We start from the raw sequence: 18147 nt of genomic DNA on the forward strand, positions 1-18147 counted from the left end.
GGGCCAAAAATCAGATAACATTTTCTGCCATCGCAATTCCACTCCATTTGTATTGGAGATAGCGTCGCAATTGCGACAGCATCGAGCTAAAATTGAAAAAAAAAAAAAAGCCAAAAACACATTACATTTGCTTGCCATTGCAAATTGACCCCTAATGTATTAGTGAATTTATTCTTGGGAGAAAACTCCTCCCTTTAACTTCCCCCTTTTTCTTTTAATATAGGCATGTTCTTGGTGATCTTTTCCAGTTTCTATAACTGAATCTTGAAATTATTCTTTCTATGTATCAATTGAAATCCTCTCCCTTTTACTTTGATACTTCCCCAAGGAATAAGCAAATGTAACTCATAATTCCTACCACATGATAATTCTTTATGGGCACATAGACATACATTATTCTTGATTTACCATATTATCAGTATAATACATTATATTGTAAGCCAAGATATCCTTATGATACTTCGGGGGCATGTGGCATCTAAATGTCATGGTTGCAAGATTTTAATAATCAAGATTGAGTATCAATATCTTATATATATATTCTAGATACTCAAGATTATTTGTCTCATAATATAAGGAGAAGCAATGTGAGTATTATACTATAATATGTCTCTGTATTTCCTAGATAATCAAGACCAACGATTGCAAATATTATAGTCAATACCTTGATGCAATTTAAAGTAGAGAGTCTCAGCCTCATCATGTTTAAAATAGCCAAGCTAAGGATTCACGACAAGCTTGGTGTTCTACTTATCACTCTCGAATGCATTATCTTTAAACATCAAAAGATGATTAGTTACCATAAAAGAACTCAAATGTCTCCTTTTCTCACCAACTGAAATAGCCTGCATGTGGGGTTTGTGAATATAATAGAATACTTATGATGCCAATTAGTATCAAACTGTGCTCACAACGGTACCAATGCTAGTGAATCATGTGAGTTTTGGAGATGCAGTCGAAGCTATATATGCTATTTGGAGCCCATCCATTTTGCAAGTACTCTGGACCTAAATAGCCAAAAGTGCCTTTATATCATGATTGACAATTCTAGGATAGCAATCATGATGCAGATAAGATAGCCCCTGACCTACTCCAAGTGCTATCTTCAATCTAGTGTTCCAGTTTAGAGATGATGTAGGTTGTTTGCTATCATGTAGAAACTCATCTAAACTACCCAGAAGCAAGTAATCATAGATGAACATTTTAGCTGATGGAAATACACAATAACCCTGAAAATTAATAAGGTTTCTATGTTTAATGCTTCCTAAGATCTCCATCTTTCTTTCAAATTGGTGATTGGATGCCACACCACACTTGTCAATTCTTTTTATAGCAAATGCACTATTTTCACCCATCACCAATTTATACACAGTCCCAAAGCCTCCAGAGCCAATGATGTTACTCTCTTCAAGCATTTCAATCCTTTTAATAATCTCTTGGGATGTGTATGATAAATCACCATGGAATGTAACAAGTTTTCTATCTGGTTAGGGTTTGGGTAGTTGTTCTATCTTAGTGTATTCCTCACTGATTCCTTTCTTATGTAAAAAGAAGACCCCTAAAAATACAAGTATCATAGTGAGAATGACACCCATTGCAACCATTCCTCCAATAAGGAGCCCATTCAAATATTGTGCCATTTTCCTCATAGACCCTCTTTTAACAACACTGCCACCATCAACAATACCACTGCTATTATCAGGAGCTATAGTTGTAAAATCCAGTGTATCCTTACAAAGCTTTTGAACTTGCAAACCACACAAGTCTAGATTTCCAGTGAATGACATATTAGTAAAACCTCCCATTACTCCAGTTTTAGGGATCTCTTCTACAAAGAAATTTGTGGAGAGGTTTAAAAATCCTAGCATGCCTAGCTTTCCAATTGATAGAGGAATTGTCCCTTTCAATGTATTACTTGATAGATCCAAAATCATAAGATGGGTCAGGTTACCCAGCTCTGCAAGAACTTCACCTTCTAGGTAATTATCTCACAAGTAAAATGCTTGCAACTCTTTGCAATTGCCAATCTCTGGAGGGATAAATCCATGTAGCCTGTTTTCATGAAGGGTTGATGGAGTCTCCTGCTCAATCCTTGTGCAACATGCTTCTCAAGTTTGATTGTTTTATTATAATAACTTCATCCAAGAGAATGCTATGCTTAAAATTCCTTGACTAAGGCACTTGGATGCCTTTTTTGGACGCTTGTCATGGCCGGTAACCAATATAGTGGACATTCATATAGCTATATTAGGTGACAACAGCTCCAGAACTTATTCATTTTTTACTGGCCTAGCTTCAAATCCACCATCTGGTCATTTTTGCAATGAAATGTTGTCCATGGTTCATCATCTGCTTGGGAGTAGATGCCACATTGCTGAGAGGTGTGGGATCTTCAATTCTCAAGAAGTTGAAAAGCTTAGTTATTGGATCAATCTTAAGACTACTAGTAATAGAACTCTTCACATCTCCAATAATAGATGCATCACCAACAATGTGTTCTTCTACAAACTCATCTACAGAGCCAAAGAATGATAGATATATCTACTTCTCTTTCGCGGGTCCTATCAAGCTACCTTGGATCAGTAACAAGAACCTGCACTCCCATTTGCATTTTTGTCTTCTGAAGATTGAAATCAAAACATGCAATTCTTGCTGGGGCCACTCTTGTAGGCATTCCTTGAGTTGCCCAACCAGTTTTTAGGGCATAACCATTTAATAGATAACTATATTTTGATCCCTATCCAGGAGTTTTTATTGCTTGGACAGCTTCAACAACCATTTTTGAAAATAGGTCATTGTTAGTAGCTACAATTTTTGAAGACATGCTAGTCTTCGCACAGTTGATAAGAAAATCATTGCAAAACTTCTCATCCTTGACAACCAATTTATCATCAATGTATTTGCATGCTTCCCTCATTGTGAGTCTATATCCATTGATGATAGAAGTTGAGTGAATTTTATTCTGAACCAGGTCATTTTCCTTCTATGGGAAAACTGACCTAGACAACCAAATTTGGAATTTTGATATAGGGGTACTAAAAGTGTGCTTACACATTAGCATTTAGTCTAGTCTAACAATGATGTTGTGTAACCTAGACTAATGCACTTTTGCATCTTCTACTCTGAGCTAGGTAGGGGCATAACCCCAAGCATACCTCTCAGGTACTCAAATGTATCCTTTGGTAAAGCCTATTTTTAGAATGCAAAATAGGATTCTTAGACATGTTGATAGTACTTATTGTTGGATATAATTATCCAATTATGTATTGTCTTTGATGTTACACAAATGTCATATCAATTATCTGTCAGCGTCTACTAAGCTCAGTTGGTTTGCAAGATGATTTTCAGTGTCTACCGAGCATTCCTAAAAATTACTTTGTGCAAATAGTTTCTACCAAGCTAACTCAAGCATCAAAAGTTTTTGTGGTAGAAGTCAATGTTAATCAACCTTACAAGGTTAACAAAGGAAGGTTAGTGTTTATCGAGTTCACTCTGTCACCAAAGGATTTTGCATGGTTCATAGTGTTAACTGAGATTCTAATGGTTAACACAGGAAATCATTTTCGAAACAATGTTTACCAAGCAGGATCGGCCAATGAAGGAATTTGTTAATTTGTGAATTAAAGCTTAATTGTTTTAAGTATTATCTCCAGCCGATTGTGGTAATTATTATTGGTGATTGTAACTTGTGAATGAGCCAACTTGATAATCTGAATGGTATTTATGAAAGGTCAAATTGAGAATTCTAAGTGTGTGAATGAATGAATTAGCAAGCATGCAAGTGGATTGATTGTTTGAGAAGAGCAAATTTTTAAGGATGGTCAGATATCCTTGAGGAGCAACAAAGCTATATTCAATCAGAAAGGATCTAGTGGAGCAGAACAGAGATTTTTAATCGACAATTTCAGTTGCATCTCATTCAAGTCATTTCATTGTTACTTTCTAATCATTGTAATAGTGATTCCTAAACCTCTTAATAGAGTTTGTTTAATAGCCATTTGTAAATCCTCTAACAAGGTGTCAATTCTATTGAATTGTTCTAAAGACCTCTAACGAGGCCACTCCTAATAGGGTGATTAAATCCTCTAATAGGGTCACACCTAACAGTATGTTTTATAACCTTTAACAGGGTTGGCTCCTAATAGAGCGCACTTTAGAAGAGTGAAAATCAGTAGCTAGTTACATTGGTGGTTTTTCCCATATTGCGTTTCCATGTTAAATCTAGTGTCTCATGTGTTCATGCTATTTCTTTTATGGTTGCAAGTTATTTCTATGCATGTTTAAGATCTGTTAAAGTTAACATACACTGCATTTACTGAGTTATAGCATTTTATGTATGTTTACTGAGTGACATTAGTAAATAGATTTATCAAACATCTAATGGATTTGTGGATTTGTTTCTATAATAACTAATTCACCCCCCACTCTCAATTACTCCTTCTACATTTCCAACAATTGGTATCAAAGCCTTTGGTGCTTGTAGGAAAGGTTTCAAGGACCTAAGCTATAGATCAGGATGTCTTACAAGAGAGAAATTCCAAGGCTTAATAGAGATACCTTTTCAACATGGTAGGGACTTATGAGACTTCATCTAGCTTCCATTGGTGATACATGATTGAAATACCTTGATGAAGAATATATATCTCCTACTGGCACATTATCTATTAATGACATTGTTGAGAAGAAGACTCATAATACCATGATGATAGACATTGTGTGTGCCCTAAGCTATGAAGAATTTGATGAGATCAAGGACTGCAAAAATGCTCATGAAATGTGGATCAAGCTAAAGAAAATCTATGGAGGTGATGACAATGTGAGAAGAGCCAAAGCATAAAGCCTAAGAGGACAATTTGATCAGATGAAAATGAGAAAGGATGAAAATATTGCCAAATATTTGGAAAGAGTCAAATCAAGTGTTAGTGCAATCAGAGCTTCTGGAGGAAAAATTGAAGAAGAAACTATTATAAGTAAATTTCTTAGAACATTACTTCCTATTTATGCAATTAGAGTATCTATTATTCAAGAAAGAAGATGTGAACAAAATCACAAAATAACTTTAGATGCCATAGTGGGAAGATTGACAGCTTTTGTGCTAGACAATTATGGCAATTATGTTCTAGTTTCCAAGAATATTGAATATACATTTGAAGCCAAACTTTCACTTAAGGAGAAAGGCAAGAAAATTAAGGAAATTCAGTTTGAAAGTGAAGAAGAATCAAAAGAAAGTTTTGATAATGATCTTAAATTTGTTGAAGCATTGCTTGCAAGGAAATACTCTAGAGGCTGAGGAAAATACAAAGGTAAAGTTTCCTTAATCTATTTTTCATGTGAAAAAATAGGTCATATTACAGCTAGGTGCCCAAACAAACAAAATAAGGATGAGAAGAAAGGTCACAAGTGCAATGGCAAGAAGGATTTCAAAAATCACAAATCATTCAAGGACAAAGGTAAGAAAACATGCTTTATGGTTAAAGACTCTAAGGATTTTTATAGTAGTGAAGATGAAATTATTTATACTGCTATGAAAGATGAATATAATAATGATGAAGAAGATGATGAGATGGCACTTATCTCTCATGTGAGAAAAAATGATACATGAAGCATAGACAGTGGATGTTCACATCATATGACTGGTGACAAAACAAAGTTTGAACACTTTTAAGACTATGATGGTGGTAGTGTAAGGTTTGGAAACAATTAACCTTGTTGTATAAAAGGAAGAGGTGGAATCTCATTAACCAAAGAACTTATATGTGATAATGCATATTGGATTGAAGGACTAAAACATAACTTGTTGAGTGTAGCACAGCTCATCAACATTGGATTCAAGGTGGAATTCATGCATGGCAAAGTAAGATTGTTGGATGACAAAGGAAAATCGATTGGATCAAGTAAACAAACAAAAGGTAACTTGTTTTATCTTGATCTTGGTGAATGCTCGTTATGGCATAGAAGATTGTGTCATGTAAATTTTGATAACATGGTGAAAATAAGAAAATTCAAAAAAATAAGATGCATTCCTAATTTGAAGAAACCTGATGTTGGTCTATGCAAGAATTGTCAAATTGGTAAGATGGGAAAGACTAGCTTTAAAAGTAAAAACTATTAGTCTGAAGATATTTTGAAAATTGTGCATACTGATTTCTGTGGACCTATTGAAGTAGAAGGTTATACTGGAGAAAAATTCTTTATTCTTTTTGTTGATGACTACTCTAGAATGATGATTGTTATGTATCTAAGAGAGAAGTCAGAAGCATTTGAAAAGTTCAAATGGTATTTAGCAAGAGTGGAAAAAGAAATAGGGAAAAGATTGAAATGCTTGAGATCAAACATAGGTGGTGAATTCATCTCCCATGAATTCAATAACTTTTACATTAAAAGAGGAATCAAAAGACAGGTATCAGCTCCTGGCACTCCCGAGTAGAATGGAATAGCTGAAAGGAGGAACAGATCTATCATGGATTGTGCAAGAACCCTAATGATTGAAAATAAAATTGCTATCAAATACTAGAAGGAAGCTATCAACACTATAGTTCATACCTTAAACTGAGTACAGTTGAATAAGGACTCATTCAAAACCCCCTATGAGTTATGGTATGGTAATAAACCTAATGTAAGTTACCTGAAAGTATTTGGAAGTAAATGTTACATTTTGAAAGAATCTAGAAAAGGAAAATTTGATGCTAAAGGTGATGAAAGAATATTCTTAGGATATTCTTGCAAAAGTAAGGCATACAGATGTTTGAATTTGTCTACTCACAAAGTTATAGAAAGTGCACATGTGAAAGTTGATGAGTTTTTAGAAAAGACAAAAGAAGAGAGAAAAAAGGAACGTAAAGATTACAGGAGATTTATTTTCATTGATACATTGCTAGACATCTGTCAATAAGAAGACTACATCTACCGAGCCCAACAAAATTACCAAGTTACAAGAAGTTCAAACTGAGTCACAAAGACCCAAGTTTCAGCTTGAAGCTACCGAGCCAATGCCTACCAAGTCTAAGCAGCTAGAACTCGAAGTTTAATTTCAAGAGAATGACAATGCAATTCATTAAACAGGCAAGCAACCTATATTGGCCAAGTATGTCAGAAGGCATCATGCACTAGATCAAATTATTAGAGACAAATCAGAATGTACCTTGACAAGAAGTAAGCTAAAAGGTACATGTTTACTTGCTGATTTTGAACCTAGAAATGTCAAAGATGCATTGAATGAAGAGATAGAACAAATAGAGAAGAACAAAACCTGGACTCTTGTACCTAGGCCTAAAGATAAAAATGCAATTGGAACAAAATAGGTATTACAGAATAAGTTGAATGAAGATGGACAGGTATCAAGGAACAAAGCTAGATTTGTATGCAAAGGATATTCTCAAGAAGAAGGCATAGATTATGGTGAGACTTTTGCTCCTGTTGCAAGATTGGAAGGTGTCAAGACCTTACTTGCATATGCAGCACATAAAGGATTGAAGGTATACTAGATGGATGTCAAATCTTTATTTCTCAATGGTATTCTTGATGAAGAAGTGCACATTGAGCAACCTAAAGGTTTTATTGATCTAGATAAGAAGGATATGGTCTATAAGTTACACAAAGCATTGTATGGTCTGAAACAAGCCCCTAGAGCATGGTATGAAAGATTTCATAACTAATTTATTCAGATTAGATTTCAAAGAACTAATGATAACTGTAGTTTTTACATTAAGCAAGGACCAGATAACAAGATTATTTTGGCAAAAAAATTTGTGGATGATACTTGTTTTACAGGGAATGATGATCAATGTAAAGAATTTTTAGAGCAAATGAACAAAGAATTTGAAATGTCTATGTTTGGAGAAATTAAGTTATTTGTTGGTCTTCAGATTTAGCAAAGCAAGAATGGTATCTACATCACTCAATCTAAGTATATCAAGGAGATACTCAAGAAATTTGGTATGGAAGATTCTAAACCAGTTGGAACTCTCATGTGTACAGGACTAAAGCTTACAAAAGATGATGATTCAAAAGAAGTAGATCAGACCTTCTATAGATCAATAATTGGAAAATTGTAGTATGTTGTTCATACAAGGCCTGATATTGCTTTAGCAGTTGGAATAGTAGCAATATTCTTAGCAAAACCCAGAGAAAATCATATGATGGCAATAAAAAGAATCTTGAGATACTTGAAAGGAACTAAAGATTATGGCTTGTGGTATAACCTTGGAGGAAACCTAGATTTAGAAGTGATTAATAATGTTGATTGGGTAGAAAACATTGATGAAAGAAAGAGTACAAGTGGTGGTGCATTCTTTCTTGGAAAAAGGTTGGTATCTTGGACAAGTAAAAAGCAAAATTGCACATCCCAATCTACAGCAGAAGCAGAGTATGTTACAGCAGCAGTGAATTGTTCTAATATTGTTTGGTTTAAATAGTTATTGGAAGGCATGAAGGTTGAAATCAAAGAACCATTTGTCATGTTTTGTGATAATACAAGTGCAATTAACATTTCAAAGAATCCAGTGATGCATTCCAAAACCAAGCATATTGCTATAAAATATCACTTTGTCAGAGAATTGGTGCAAAAGAAGGAAATTAGATTTGAATATATCTATACAAAGGAATAGATTGTTAACATATTCACTAAGCCACTACCTAAGGATGCATTCTTATATCTAAGAGGAAATTTAGGGGTCATTCCCCTATTTGAAGCTCACTAAAATAAAGTTTTAGTGATGCATCAACAAGAACCAAATTGAAGATCTATTAGTTGATGCAACATAGTCAAGGAAATATTGCATATGAATCAGTACTTAAGGTACATTGATACTTATTTAGTATGTGTTGTCTTTGACATGTGTTGTCAAAGAGGGAGAGTTTATTGTCATATCTTTCTGAAATTTGTTCGAAGGAAAAAGGGGGAGTTTACTAAGAAAGAGGAAGAGTTTACTGTCATATCTTTCTAAGGAGTGTAGCTATGTAATTCCTTCATAGAGGGAGATTACTATAGATAAGTGAAGCTTGACGTGTAAAATCTAAGAGGGAGAAACTTTCTATCATAGAAAGTATTGTTTTCACATTTCATTATGCTATGACATGTGTTGTCATCAATGCCAAAGAGGGAGATTGTTGGATACAATTATCCAATTGTGTGTTGTCTTCGATGTTACACAAATGTCATATCAGTAATTTGTCACTGTCTACCAAGCTCAGTTGGTTTGCAAGATGATTTTCAATGTCTACTAAGCATTCCTATAAATTACTCTATGGAAACAATTTCTATCAAGCTAACTCAGGCGTCAAAAGATTTTGTGGCAGAAGTCAGTGTTAACTGAACTTACAAGGTTAACAAAGGAAAGTTAGTGTTTATCAAGTTCACTCGGTCACCAAAGGATTTTGCATGGTTTGTAATGTTAACCAAGCTTCTGATGGTTAACATAGGAAATCATTTCTGGAATAGTGTTTACCAAGCAGGGTCGGCCAATGAAGGAATTTGTTAATTTGTGAATTAAAGCTTAATTGTTTTAAGTATTATTTCCAGCCAACTGTGGTAATGATTATTGGTGATTATAACTTGTGAATGAGCCAACTTGATAATCTAAATGGTATATATGAAAGGTTGGATTGAGAATTCTAAGTGTGTGAATGAATGAATGAGGGAGTATGCAAGTGGATTGATTGTTTGAGAAGAGCAAACTTTGAAGGATGGTCAGATATCCTTGAGGAGTAGCAAAGCTATATTCAATCAGAAAGGATCTAGCAAAGCAAAATGGAGATTTGTAATTAGCAAATTTAGTTGCATCTCATTCAAGTCATTTCATGTTACTTTCTAATCATTATAGCAATGATTCCTAAATTTTTTAATAGAGTTGGTTTAACAGTCATTTGTAAATCCTCTAACAAGGTGATAGTTCTGTTGAATTGTTCTAAAGACCTCTAACAAGGCCACTCCTAATAGGGTGATTAAATCCTTTAACACGGTCACACCTAACAGTGTGTTTTGTAACCTTTAACAGTGTTGGCTCCTAATAGAGCTCACTTCAAAAGAGTGAAAATCAGTAACTAGTTACATTGGTGATTTTTCCCATATTGGGTTTCCACAATAAATTCAATGTCTCATGGGTTCATGCTATTTCTTTTATGGTTGTAAGTTATTTCTATGCATGTTTAAGATCTGTTAAAGTTAACATACATTGCATTTACCCAGTTATAACATTTTATGTATGTTTATCGAGTGACAGCAGTAAATAGATTTATCAAACATCTAAGGGATCTGTGGATTTGTTTATGTGGTAACTCATTCAACCCCCCCCCCCCCCCCAGTTACTCCATCTATATTTCCAAGACTTGTATTATCACAGTAAATGATAACAAGTTCTGTGAATGTTATTCCAATATCCTTCATCATCTGCTTCATCCATATGGCTTGATTATAGTTGTTTGTTGCTACAACATACTCTACCTCTATAGTACTTTGTGAGGTACAATCTTGCTTCTTACTGAGCCAAGAAACTAGTCTTCCTCCCAGGAAAAATGCTTCTCCACTAGTGCTTTTACTATCATCCCTATCTCTTGCCCAATTAGCATTTGTATAAGTACAAAGAGTAAAGTCATTATTTCTATCATACCAAATACCATAATCTGATGTTCCTTTCAGATATCTAAATATCCTTTTTACTACTACATAGTGATTTTTTTAAGATCAGCTTGAAATCTTGCTACAATTCTAACTGCATTAGCTATATCTGGTCTACTATGAGTCAGATATTGCAATCCTCCAATCATAGATCTGTACTTCTTTTGTTCAACAATAGGCATCTCATCTTTGTTTGATAACTTATGACCAGTTACCATAGGAGTCCCAACAAGTTTACAATTTTCTAGACCAAATCTTTTTAGCAAGTCTTTTAAGCATTTAGTCTATGAGATAAAGATACCTTCTTTGTTTTGAACAATTTGTAATCCCAAGACAAAATTCATTTCACCTATCATGCTCATTTCAAATTCATTCTTCATGTCTTCTGAGAATTTGTTACTAGCTTCATCATTTCCACCAAAAATGATGTCATCAACAAATATAATGATTATTAGCAAGCCATATTCTATTTTCTTCAAGAACAAGTTACCATCTGTTGTTCCTTTAGCAAATCCAAGCTTTGTTAAGTATTTGTCCAACCTTGCATACCAGGTTCTTGGTGCTTGTTTTAATCCATGCAATGCTTTCTTTAGTCTACAAACCATATCCTTTTCTTTTGTTAAAGGAGAACCCTCTAGTTGTTCAATGTAAACTTCTTCTTCAAGTTCTCCAATTAAGAACGTTGACTTAACATCCATCTGATATACCTTAAAATTCTTATTTGTTGCATATGCTAGGAACATTTTGACTGCTTCCATTCTTACTATAGGTGCATATGTCTCTTCATAATCAATTCCTTCTTGTTGAGAGTAACCTTTCCATACAAGTCTTGCTTTGTTTCTTAATACTTCTCCCTACTCATTCATTTTATTTCTAAATACCCATTTAGTGCCAATTACATTTTGGTCCTTATGTCTAGGAACTAATTCCCATGTGTTATTTTTAATTATCTATTGGAGTTATTCCTTCATTGCTTCTTTCCAATAATCATCTTTGATTGCTTCATCTGTTCTCTTTGGTTCTACTTGAGATATTAGACATAATTCTTCATTAATTCTGCTCATTGCCATTACCCCTTTTTCCTTACTTCCTATTATCTAATTAGTAGGATGATTTCTTATCAAGTTCCTATTTGGAGTAGGAGTTGTTGCTTCAACTCTTATTTTTGGTACTACACTTTGATTTTCTCTCATATCTTCAATTTGCACATTATTTTGCATGTCATTGTTAGTCTTGAATAATAACTCATTACTTCTGTTAGTCATTCCAAAGTAATCATCTTCATCAAAGTTATAATCCATTATCTTTTCCTTGGTACCAAACTTTTCATCAATTTTAACATTTGTGCACTCTACTATAGTTTTTATTCTATAGTTGAAACATTTGTAAGCTTTACATTTTAATGAATAACCAAGAAACATACCTTCATTGCTCCTTGGATCAAATTTACCAATATCATCATCTCTTTTGATGTAAAATTTTCTTCCAAATATCCTAAAGTATTTTCCTAATGATGAATGACCAAACCATAATTCATAGGGTGTTTTGTCCATACCTTTCCTAATTTGCACTATGTTTAGTGTGCATACTATTATATTGACTTCTTCTCTCCAAAAGGTCTTTGGTACATCATTCTCAAATAACATAGCTCTTGCTACTTCAGCAATTGATTTGTTTCTTCTTTCAGCAATCCCATTGTACTCAGGTGTATGGGGTGAAGATAATTGTCTCCTAATACCATGCTCTTCACAAAAGATATTAAATTCTCTGGAGGTGAATTCTCCTCTATCTGATCTTAAGCTTTTGATTTTAACTCCAGATTCATTCTCAACTTTGTTCTTAAATATCTTGAATTTCTCAAATGCCTCTGATTTTTCTTTAAGAAAAGCTACCCACATCATTCTAGTGAAGTCATCAACAAAAATCATAAAGTACCTTTCTCCATAGAATACTTTTGTTCTTTTGGAACCACTTAGATCTGTAGGAACTAATTCCAAGTTTTTTGTAGTACAAAACTGCTTACTAGGAAATGAGACTCTCTTCTACTTAGCCAAAATACATTCCTTACAAATAGTGTCAATAGGCTTAGTGATATTGGGAAAATCTCTCACAGCAAGTGTGTTACTAGCCTTTACAATGTTATCAAAGTTAATATGACAAAATCTTTTGTGCCATAACCAACTATTGTCAATCTTTGCTACCAAACATGTTAAAATCCATTAACTTTGGTTTTTGTGCCAGTGTCAAGTAATTTTTCTTCCTTATTCTTGATAATGCATGTGTCATTACCAAACTATAGTTGATAGCCTTTGTCTGTAAGTTGTCCAACCCTCAATAGGTTATGCTTCAGTTCATCAATAAAATAAACATCATTAGTATATGTTTTTCCATCAAGTGTTATTAATCCAATTCCTGTAATATGACAAGCTACATTGTTCCCCACTCTGACAATTCCTCCATCATGGCTTCTGAATTTTACAAACTTGCTCATATCACTAGTCATGTGATGTGAACAACCACTATCAATGATCCAATATTTCTTTTCAACTTGTGAGATTAGAGCACTTTCTTCTCTGATCTCTTTGTCAAGACTCAAGATCATCCTCTTTTATAACTACAAATCCTATTTCATCTTCACTCATGTTTTGATCAGATTCCTCTTCTTCTTCTTCATTAGCATATAAACAATTTCTAGGTCTTCTAGATTTGAACCTTCCCTTAAACTTTCTTTCTCTTTTAGTACAATTAGATGCCTAATGACCATACTCATTACAAGTCCAACATTTAAAGATATTCTTACCATCTTTTTCTCTTTCCACAAAAAGAGCCACTCCTTCCTGGATCTTTTCTTCAATGTAATTGTTGTTGTTGGCAATGCCTTCCTACACTTTTGTGCTCCTTGCTAAACCAAGTTTTATGTTTAATGCATTAAATGTTGTCTCAACTTTTTTCAATTCTCCAGATTGTTTCAGATCAAATTCTATAGCTTGCAATCTATCAAGTAATGTCTCTTTGGTAAAATTAGTAGTACAGGGTATCATCAGTTGAATCATTTGAGCTATTGACTTGAAAGGTGGTGTCACACTTTTCAAGATATTCCATATCACTTCAACATCAGATTTATTTTCATCATGAGATGTGATTCCTACAACAATCTCAAATATTCTCCCAACATAGGTTCTTAGAGATTCATCTTCCATCATTCTAGCATCTTGAAATGTGCAATACAAATTTTGCAATCTAATCCTTTTTGCATGTGTATCACCTTCATAATTAGCTTCTAAAGTTTTCCAAATTTCATGAGGTGTTTTGAGTAGTTTTACTTAACTATACTCACTTTTGAGTAATGCTAATAGTATTGCTTCTCTTGCCCTTATGTTGCACATAAACACTTCTCTCTGTTCCTCTATGTAGGTTTCAACATTGTCTTCTACAATTTTCTTAGAAGTCTTGGTCACAAACCAATATCCTGGACCCATACACAAGAGATGAGTCTTCATTTTATCCTTCAAATTATCATAGTTTGTTCCATCGAATATAGAACTTTCCTTCCTAAAAAGATTTTCCATGGATCTCCCAAAGTTGTTAAACTTTCCTTCAAGGACCTAATGCTCTAATACTAATTGTTAGAAGTAGTTAATCACCAATATAACTAAGAGGGGGGGTGAATCAGTTATGTATCAATCTTAAACAATTCTTAATTAGTCAACCAAAGTAAATAGAAATCACAAAGAAATACGCATGCACAAATACACCAAATATGTTAACTAGGGAAACCCTTGATCAGAGGGAAAACCTCAGTGGGAATAATGCCCACAAAATAATGTACTAATCTAAATATTCCTTGTTAAAGGATAGACCCTATTAGGAGTCTATTACAATACTTAGTACAAAGAGTCCCTATTAGGAGACTTTGAATCCCTATTAGGAGATTCCAACCCTATTAGGAGTTGTAGAAGGTAGTTGAACCCACTGTCCAAATAGCTTCAGGATCATATCAACAAACCCACTGTCCAATTGATCTTGGTACTATTCCATTTAGAATAATAGATGTGAAATAATCTCTTTCCTCTTTCTCTATCCAGTGCATTGGACTTTTTCACCTTCAAATCATGTAAACAAATCTAGAACTCATTACCTTAAGGTCACTTACATACATTAGTAGATTACTCTACACTTCTACTTCGTAATTCACTAGTCTTCTCTACTTCTCGATCTCAATAATAATTTTCAAAACTTTGAAAACATCTTTCCTTTATACCATACTCAATCATTAATCCCTTAAGTCAGCTCCATACAATTAACATAATTTGAGTTGTCTCTATGTGGAATACACATTTGATTAGTGTTGTCGGCTCATAGTTATACACAAACTTCTACACATATGACTTTCATTCTTGCACACTTGTTGACATCATCAATTGTTAGTGTACTTCCTCTAGTTAACTACACAACCCTTCATTTCAAACACAATGTGCTATATCAATCATATAATAAAGATTGTTTTCCCTATGCTCTGTTTCCCTGTGGTTCTCCGTAAATCATTAATAGCTTCCATATGCTATTGATTTAGGTTTTGCGAACTTTCCCACATGTCAAATACATGTTGTATTATATGCTGGTAACTTCACATAGGTAGATACAAAATGTGGTGTCCTCAATACATAAATCTTAGTCTACTGTTATGTTAATCTTTTGCAATACATAAATCTTAGTCTACTGTTATGTCAATCTTTTGCAATCTTATTGCTATGTTGTCATCAATGACAAACAAAGTCATAACATTGGTCAGCAATGTTCTCTCATAGCATCAGCATTCATGCTAACATAGAGTGTTTAAGAGGAATTTAAGGGAGTGTAAGGAATGTAAAAGAATCCATTAAGTCTCTGTAAGAGCATATAATGCATGTGTGTGAGGATGTAAGAGAGATGTAAGAGATGGGATGGGAGGTTTGAGTTTGGTGTGGGTTAAGATTTATTAATCCTTACTTGAAGTTGTGCAAATGATTAGGGTGAGGATTAGGCTAAGTTTATAGCGGCATAAAGGGATAAGTAAGCATGTTTAGAGAAATGCAAGTGGGTTGGGTAATTAAATGGGTTAGCATGGGTGAATGGGTTGGGTTAAGTTGGAACTAAGGATTTAGGATTTGGTCAAGGGTTAGTTAGTAGTTGAGGATTTGATTAAAAAGAATTATTTAATCAAAAGAGAATTTTGGGCTAAAATAAAATAGATATTATGCATTTATTTAATTTAATAGAAGAATAGGATTTAATTGATAATTGGACTTTTGGTTATCATTTAATTTTATCAATTGGACTATAGTTAATTAAATGGATTAATTAACTAGGGGATGCCATTAAATTAATTTAATATCATGTACTTAATCAATAATGCCCTAGGAGAGCACTATATTGGATTACTTAAATGATGTAATCAGATTTAGGTGTCTACAATGGGTCCTTTTAAACTACAAAAATAGGGAATTATATTATGGTGATCTAAATTTGGAAGACACATATACTAGGATGACTGTTTAAAATGAAACTTGAACTTTTACTCAAATTAGGTTTTATGAAATTTATATCAAAACTGAAATGATTGATTAACTATATTTTTTTTAAATGTAGTAGCAAGGAGGATTTATTCTCTAACACAAAGTGGTGGTGGTGGTTCACACTCTACGGATTCTCATTACTCTTTGTGTAATAGGTGCAATCAGTACAATTGACCAGCATCAAGTACTTGTTATTTTGCTAGTGAGGATAGCTTTCAATAGTCCAATACAACTAGAGGATGGGGATGTCTTTTTGGAGATCATTTTTCATGTGGACAATGTAGGCATAAATAATCTCATTGTCCCCAACAAGAACCACGGTTCTCAAATTAGAGACCTATAGTTTCAAAGCCTACAGCTAGAGATATGGGTAGATTTCAAAGGGTATTTAAAATGGAGTCTTATACTCCTATAGTGGGGAAGGGTCCAATAGGATCCACACTTTGAGTGCTTGAGTTTTATCATTCTTGTAGGCTTCTAGTAGTAAGCCTAAGTCTAGGGGGGATGTATTGCCTACCCTTGGTTCACTTTTATGTTCTATTATTGAATTCTTTTAGCCTAGCTTTCATGGTTGCATTATGTGATTTAGTGGTACTTGGTTACCTAATTTGGTTGATATCTTGGTTACCTAATTTGGTTGATATTATTTACATGTTTGGACTATATATTTGATGACCTACTTCATACTCAAACATTTTATGTATTCATATTTATTCATTTGATGATGATGCTTTGTATACTTCATATAGTGATTTCCATTGTTTTCATGATGATAGTTATATGGATGATTTTTTTGTCATTTTATTATTACTTACACCATACTTGCATGTGTATGGTGTACATGTATGTTTTACTTTATGTTTGGCGTATCTAATGTGGTTGAGAGATGGAGTCATAATCACTTGCTAGTCGAGATCTACACAATGTACCACTCCCTACCATTGTTTGTTTAGTTTAGATATATATACATATGTACATGTTCAAATGTGCACTGTCACAGTATCTCAATGGTAAAAGAGGGGAGATAAATTTCAATTTTAAATCCTAAACCCAAGCCTAGGTGTCCTAAGATAAAAGATAATTATCTTATTTATTTACCTTTCTGAATTCATCAAAGTGATGTGAATTTGAGATTTTAACCTTTGAGTTTGATTCATACTTTATCTTTTAGACGAATTTTCTTATTGAGTTTGTAGGTCTGCTATGATTTTTGAAAATAATTAATTCAACCAAAGAATTTATTAAAGCATTTAATTAAACACAAATTTTATAAAAGATTATTTAATTTTAATATATTTGAGTAATTGACAAATTAATTAAATAAAAGAGTTAAAATAAAAGATTTAATTTTAAAAGACTAAATTTGGCGTAATTATATGTATTTAATTTAACAATAATAAATTTAGAAGTTACATTAAAATAATGGACTTTAAATATTATTGTTTTTGAAATATAAAGTGACCAAAACAAGGGGGTCAGCCCTTACATACAAAAGCCTAGTAACTAGCACACTACCAAGAAAAACCAGTAGAGGACATTACAGCAACAAGAACAAACTTAACAACCAAAAACACCAAGCAAAAGCATAACAGCTAAAGATCTAACCAAGCTATGAATGTTCAAAGTAATCACTAACTTTCATCATAATAAAATCATCCCAACCCAAAAATATAACACTACTATAAATAGTAACATCTATTCTATAGTTGAGATCTAGAATACTAATCATACTACTTAAGTTTAGAATATAAAACTGTTGGCACAACCAGGCCAACCCAAGTCTGAGTAACAGCTAAAAACCAGCAAACCAAGTAGCAACAAGATAACATAAAACAACCAGGATCAAAAGATATCCCAGAACTACTATCTTATTTCTCATCTTCTTCCTTTCCTTTCCTAGCCAATAAAACTCAAGCCTAATCATCAGTTAGAAACTTATAGAGGAGCTTATTATCCTCCATGTCCATTCATGTTTCA

The 18147-nt window shown here is 33.4% G+C and overlaps 1 pseudogene; it reads right to left on the reverse strand.

The window, feature by feature from the left end:
- Positions 1–1007: 1007 nt before the first annotated feature.
- Positions 1008–18147, reverse strand: part of LOC149558108 (LRR receptor-like serine/threonine-protein kinase FEI 1) — a 44936-nt pseudogene continuing 27796 nt past the window's right edge.

Source organism: Cupressus sempervirens, chromosome 5, assembly GCF_028749045.1.
Source record: "Cupressus sempervirens isolate cs-2001-9-10 chromosome 5, ASM2874904v1, whole genome shotgun sequence".
Taxonomy (NCBI): domain Eukaryota; kingdom Viridiplantae; phylum Streptophyta; class Pinopsida; order Cupressales; family Cupressaceae; genus Cupressus; species Cupressus sempervirens.